The sequence below is a fragment of the Homarus americanus genome, unplaced genomic scaffold, assembly GCF_018991925.1.
Source record: "Homarus americanus isolate GMGI-L3 unplaced genomic scaffold, GMGI_Hamer_2.0 scaffold28, whole genome shotgun sequence".
Classification (NCBI taxonomy): Eukaryota; Metazoa; Arthropoda; class Malacostraca; order Decapoda; family Nephropidae; genus Homarus; species Homarus americanus.
In genome coordinates this window covers 3,120,877-3,127,791 of record NW_024742238.1, presented here as the reverse complement: position 1 = coordinate 3,127,791, position 6,915 = coordinate 3,120,877, and the positions used below count along the sequence as shown (strand labels likewise).

Below are 6,915 nucleotides of genomic sequence, written 5' to 3'. Positions count from 1 at the left end.
AAAACTGGGTCAAAATGGCTGACTGGGTAACCCTCCGGCCAGACAGCGGTCTTGAGGGCAGGTGAGGGTAAAAGGCCCTGCCTGGTATGTGTCACTTCCAACGCGATACCATGTCGAACTACCAAGAAAACACTACGTGGCACCTACTTCCACTTGCTGTGATAACAGAAATGTTCTACAAAAGATCACTTCCGGTTTAGAGCCAACCAAAATACAGACAACCGCTACCGTGTGGTGATTAATTATGACCGACACCTGGTGAGCCATGCCTCAGACGGGGGTGTACCGTTGTACCCGAGGATCACCATGGTAATTAGGGCACCAGCTATGGTACCCTCCCGGGTACGTCACGTCATCCTTTCCAAAATGTTTAAGTAATAGTAAGATGCCGCAGCTCGTGAAACCGTTTTACAAACGGGACCAGACGCACTGGGCCTGGAATTAGTTCAGGTTACGACACGCTGCCACGTGCCGTATTATTACCAAAGAGCAACATGGGGTATCAACTTCAACTGTTTACAATATATTACTTCAGCAGCAGTCTACCGACCGTGCGGACAATCTTTCTTACGAGTGGTTGTAGCTACTCAATGTAGTTGCAACAGCAGCTAATACTCCCAACCAAAGCGTAGTAGCATGTAAACGGTTACCACGACAATAGAGGTACAGGAGGCAACACTGGAGCTCCGAAACACCACAACAGCCATGACGCTACTGCACCCAGTACCACCTTAACTAAAGCAATAAAAATTAAAAATACAAAGACAGTTATAGTTCTAGTCTGTGGTGAAATAACTGCCAAGCTAAATACATTCGTTTGAGAAATAAAGCTTACTTGGCGATTAGTTAATTTACAGCTACCTTTATTTTTTTCAACGAAAAAGCCATTTTATTCATAATATATATATATATATATATATATATATATATATATATATATATATATATTACACTGTATAATTGCCAATGCGCGTCATCTAGCGTTGCCTCGACAAAAAACTGCACTCTGGGTCGCCAGGTTGTAAGACCGGCGGCTTAACAGGATCACCGTTCTTGCTTAGTATTTGTTTTATATTTGCCCCCGAGGGGGCTAGTTTATTGGGCACCCCCTTGTCATCCTGTGCAAGGTGAAGCGCAAAAGCGTTTACGGCGCCCATCTGGGAAGCATGCGAGGTTCTTCATGCTTGCCTTCATGACTCCTGCATTCGGGGCATAAAAGCCTGAAGGGTAATGGGTTTTGTCAGCAAGTTACATAAAGTGACAATGATAAGTGTGTGGAGGGGGAAAATTCCCGGTACAATTTATCTGTTTAGGGCAGTGTGGCAGGTCCCTCATAATGTCAAATGCCAGGCCTGTCTCTAGGAGGAGGGATATCTGGTCAGGGAGGGAAGAGGTGTTGATAACAGGGTCATCAGTGGTTTGTGGGTACGAAAGTCAGGAGTTACCCCGGGAGTTTTGGGTAGGGCCCCTGAGAGCAGACTGGGGTGTCGGGCATTGAGGTCCCCCCACAAGGAGGGTGGGGGTGGATTTAAGTCACCGCTGTTCCCTGTTACGTGACTCATTATGTTCATGCCGCCCCCCCCCCCACCTTTCCTTCGTGATCCACTCAACCCTAAATAAGGTTACAAGTTAAAGGTGTATAAAGTTAAGTTTTACTATTAACTTATCCACAAATTATTTTCGGTCTTGAATATTTTTTTCATTCCATATAGTTTTCAATGATAAAAATCTTTAATTCACGTTAAACATGTTACTTTGGACTCCTGCAAGGAAATGGGTAACCAGGGAAAATCCCCAAACTGACAGCCGCTCGAGACCTGGATTCCCCTAGATTTAGATACCATCTATGTCCTTAACTGGGAATAAATATATGAACGAGTGTTTTGGCTGCTCTCATCAGTTAAGGAAAAAATATAACAATCGCTCCTGTGAGTCTAAGGTTCTGTCCATCTATGGTCTACAGCTTCACTGACATAGCCACAGCTCGTCAAATCTGGCAGGCGGTTCCCCAAGAGTTGTAATCCAAACTTTTTTTCCCCCCGCCATCCATGACAATCGTAACTGTTTAGCATGGACTATTTTTAGTCGCAAAACTGCTGAACTAACGTACAATATGCAAGGAAACTGTGGTACATAGAGCACGTACTACAGTAGACCTAAATTAGTCAAATATGGAGAACAAGCAAATTTACCTCGGCACCCAAGAGCAGATCAGTCAAAGATTTATACACTTCCGATGACACCTAGCTTAATAAACTTACGAAAACTATAATTCAAATTAAAACAGTTTATATATTTAATGCCACCGGTTCTTTTCGTTAGGCATGAAAATTAAAATCACCCTGTTCAGTGGATGGAAGCTCACAAGGATGCTTTAAACCGAGCGTTTGGGAGCTGCATGCGGGTGCCGTAAGTGGCTGGAGGCACCGTTGGGAGCCACAGATTTATCATGGTTATATTGTTGGGTATAAAATAACATGTTTTATACAGAAAGAATTTACATATTGCCATAGTAGATCGGGAATAGGTGATTAGTTTGACCAGGAATTTAAAGTACAAGCAACTGTTAACATGGGATATCCGCTGTTGCCATAGCACTACAAGCTCCACCACACACTCGACCTCTACATTATTCGTTAGACCACCCAGATAAACACGATGCACGGACCACCTATCAAGATTTAATACGTAACTATACATCGGTAAATCCTTGTACTTTTAAGATGAAACGGTACAATGTAAACTACAGTACCTGATGATGTTTTACGCATTCAACAGACTATACACTAAACAAGAACCATGGAAAAAATAATGTGGTATTCTAAAAATGTATAGAACACATCACATGTTGAAACTGACTGAGCCTGGTGAAGCAGTGGTGAACAATGTTACGGAAAGGAAACCCTACAACTACACGAGTGTCTAAACCCGCCAAGTTACGATGTCCTTCCTTATCACACCATGTTAAACAACGCTACCCCCCATGGAAAAAGAGGCTGAACAGTTCATGAAACCTGTGGACAAACTAACCAAACCTAACCATCAAGTAACAAGATCTTTAGACTACGTAAATATCACTGTTCAACTTTCACCTTAAATTTTGTGCGAAAAATTTGCTTGTCTCAAATTACGCCAGTGTCTAAAGGAATAGAAGGGACAACTTCTGTCTGCCAGTATTTTAACACAAAACGCGAGTCTGCCAATCCTCTCCCACAAGAGTTGGTTCAGTTAGTCTGCCATATTCAAGGGTTTAATCCAGTCTGCGACACACGGGGTTGAAACTCTGCCACACACAAGGGGTCGTCGAGCCTGTCTGCCACACACAAGCGGTCGTCGAGCCTGTCTGCCACACACAAGCGGTCGTCGAGCCTGTCTGCCACACACAAGCGGTCGTCAGGGCGTTTGCCTACACACAGGGGGTCGTCAGCCTGTCTGCCCACACACGGGGTCGTCGAGCCTGTCTGCCACACACACACAAGGGGTCGTCAGGCCTGTCAAACACAGGGGTCGTCAGGCCTGTCTGCCACACAGGGGTCGTCGGGGGGGTCGTCTGAGGGGTCGTCGAGCCTGTCTGCCACACACACACAGGGGTCGTCAACACACACACACAAGGGGTCGTCGAGCCTGTCACACACACATCGTCAGGCCTGTCTACACACACAAGGGGTCGTCAGGCCTGTCTGCCACACACACACACAAGGGGTCGTCAGGCCTGTCTGCCACACACACACACAAGGGGTCGTCAGGCCTGTCTGCCACACACACACAGGGGTCGTCGAGCCTGTCTGCCACACACACACACAGGGGGTCGTCGAGCCTGTCTGCCACACACACACACAGGGGTCGTCGAGCCTGTCTGCCACACACACACACAGGGGTCGTCAGGCCTGTCTGCCACACACACAAGGGGTCGTCAGGCCTGTCTGCCACACACAAGGGGTCGTCGAGCCCCTGCCTGTCTACACACAGGGGTCGTCGAGCCTGTCTGCCCACACACAGGGGTCGTCGTGTCTCGTCAGGCCTGTCTGCCACACACACAAGGGGTCGTCAGGCCTGTCTGCCACACACACAAGGGGTCGTCAGGCCTGTCTGCCACACACACAAGGGGTCGTCAAGGGGTCGTCAGGCCTGTCTGCCCACACACACAGGGGTCGTCGAGGGGGGGTCGTCAGGCCTGTCTGCCACACACACAGGGGTCGTCAGGCCTGTCTGCACCACAAGGGGTCGTCAGGCCTGTCTGCCACACACACGGGGTCGTCAGGCCTGTCACCCCCACACACAAGGGGTCGTCGAGCCTGTCTGCCACACACAAGGGGGGTCGTCGAGCCTGTCTGCCACACACACAAAGGGGTCGTCGAGCCTGTCTGCCACACACACAAGGGGTCGTCGGGCCTGTCTGCCCCACACACAAGGGGTCGTCAGGCCTGTCTGCCACACACACAAGGGGTCGTCGGGCCTGTCTGCCCACACACACAAGGGGTCGTCAGGCCTGTCTGCCACACACACAAGGGGTTCAGGCCTGTCTGCCACACACACAAGGGGTCGTCGAGCGTCCGCCATGCACACCACACAAGGGATCGTCGAACATTGTCAGCCACACAAGGTACAGTAGTCGGTATAAAACGTTGGTGTGGAGGTGGTATTCAACCAAGAGAAGTACCAACCACACCTGCCGCTCAAGCGGTAACAGGACGGCGCCTACAGCGGGCCACGACAACGCCGGCCATCTGCTGCCGTTACCGCGACTCCGTTAAACACTGCAGGTCTGTCCACATGGCTGTTCCTCACATACACAGCCGGATTTCCTGCTGACGAACCTACCTGGCCTACACAACACACACCACCCTCCAGCCACAAGACAAAGACATTGAAACAACAAATTCCAACTTCCTAATGCTTCTAGTTTAAAATCTTAAAACTCGCATAGTTTTACATTTACATCTATTTCGTAAATAAGAACACCTAATTACGTTTCACTCTAACAATGCTTTTAAGATGAGCTAGCCAGTCAACACATCACCCGAGCTCTCGCCTCCAACTCAGGTCAGAATGATTTCAAGGCTTCGCTTACGACCGTCTTACAAATACCTCTCTCTCAGCTCCGGTTGTGAGGTATATTAAGGTATACCTCTCGCACTGTAGTAATAATTAAGTTGAGTGCGATGCTCGACATAATCCAGACGCTGCCTAACACCCCCCCCTCCCCCCCTGCCACACCCTCTCACGCCGCCTGTGTCAGACACCGGCTCTAACATACAAACCGCGCCACATTCATACTCCCACACTTAAATGACACACAACTTAATTATGATTACAAACACGATACAATAATGCTTCACTTGAGGCCTGCTAAGCATTTAGTATCACCAGGCGCAGTTTCCTTATGCCGCCGGCATTTTCAAAATGAACAGTTAAAAGCGAGAAAACTCAGTAGAAACATATGGTGAAAACTGATCCATTTCGGAAGGCGCAGAAGTTTCAGCTAGCTGTATTGTGCCTTCAGAAATAAATTCACAAGATTTTTACCACTACACTCACTATGAGCAAAGAAAGCGTCCTACCTCTCTGAAATCCAAAGCTCAACTGCCAGGCGACCAAGCGGCAGAGAAACTCCCTAACCGATGACTCAACTAGCGGGAGTTGCTAGATGTCGCCATCTGCTAGCGCTTCTTTTTTACCAGTTCAAACCTTGCTATCAGTGAGTCATGGGCAACACACACATAATTACCCTATACTGCGATTTCCTCGGTGGACGTCACCTCAACGGAAGGCAAGACAATTATACCATCTTGCTCACTGCACGGAAAATATTGGTGGCCGACACCCACGCCGTGACAATCATTATCGTGTAACGATGGTTGGACGCACAACGGCCGTTTCTACTCGGCCACGGGACACATTTGGGAGAAAATATGATCTATCCCAACTCACAATGCATATATGATGTTTTTGTTTTGTTTTTACTATTATTACAACATGCCTAATTAATAGAAATACATAAATATAACTGATTCATGTAAAAACATCCCGGTTAGTCACCTCTCTCTCTCCCACGACCTACCACACCTCACCCACCTTCTCCCCGCCTCCCTCCCGCCACTCTCCACTTACCTTTCTCCTGCCTTCCCTGATCGCCTACTGCTGCCTGCCCTTTCTCGCCCTTCCCTCTTACCTCCTTTCTCCTGCCTCAGCTCCCTCCCCTTACGATACACCCCCTGGGGACGCCCTCTTCTGTTATATGTATAATTCTTATTTTAATTTGTAATATTTATCAGGTACATTTATATCTATTACATGTATGGGTGCAATTCTTCATTACTATTATTATTTTATCCCCAAGTTGAAGGGACAGATTAGTCAGGTTAAATCAGGATTAGTTAAGGTAGGTCGGGTTAGTTTGTCATATGTTAGGTTGTCTGTCTGTCTGTCTGTCTGTCTGTCCTTCCAACCACAATAATAAGGTCTTTAATAATTATCCATACACATAAGCCATCCATTCCAAACATGATACACACACACACACACACACACACACACGTCTGACCCTCTGAAGACTGAAGGGCAAGGTCAGTGTGTGTGTGTGTGTGTGTGTGTGTGTGTGTGTGTGTGTGTGTGTGATAAAAATAGTTAATGTAAATCTTTTGATGTTATCTTTTAGTGTTTATTTGATGATAAATTTGTATTACGTTTAAGGATCACCTGAAGATTAGACCACACCCATGCTACCTGTGGGATTAGGTTAAGCATCAGGTGAAATAAGCTGGGGTGTCTAATCTTCAAGTGATCTAAGTATAAAGAAAACTTAAATACAAACAGATCACCAATCATCGAGACAGACAGACAGACAGACGAATTAACGTTACGATTCTATCAAAATCCACCCCACCGCCCCCTCCCTCTCCTCCCCTCCACAAA

At 47.3% G+C, this 6,915-nt stretch overlaps 1 protein-coding gene across 11 annotated transcripts in view; it reads right to left on the bottom strand.

Moving 5' to 3' along the window:
* LOC121876659 (thymosin beta-like) overlaps positions 1-5,692 on the bottom strand; it is a 30,288-nt gene extending 24,596 nt beyond the window's left edge. For 4 of the 11 annotated variants that reach the window (XM_042381983.1, XM_042381991.1, XM_042381990.1 and 1 more), the window contains exon 1: positions 5,539-5,608. The gene's annotated coding sequence lies outside the window, so the exon portion shown is untranslated. Of the gene's footprint in view, positions 1-5,538 lie in introns of all 11 variants that reach the window. The other 7 variants (XM_042381989.1, XM_042381993.1, XM_042381994.1 and 4 more) reach the window with 4 other exon arrangements.
* Between the last annotated feature and the right edge of the window lie 1,223 nt (positions 5,693-6,915).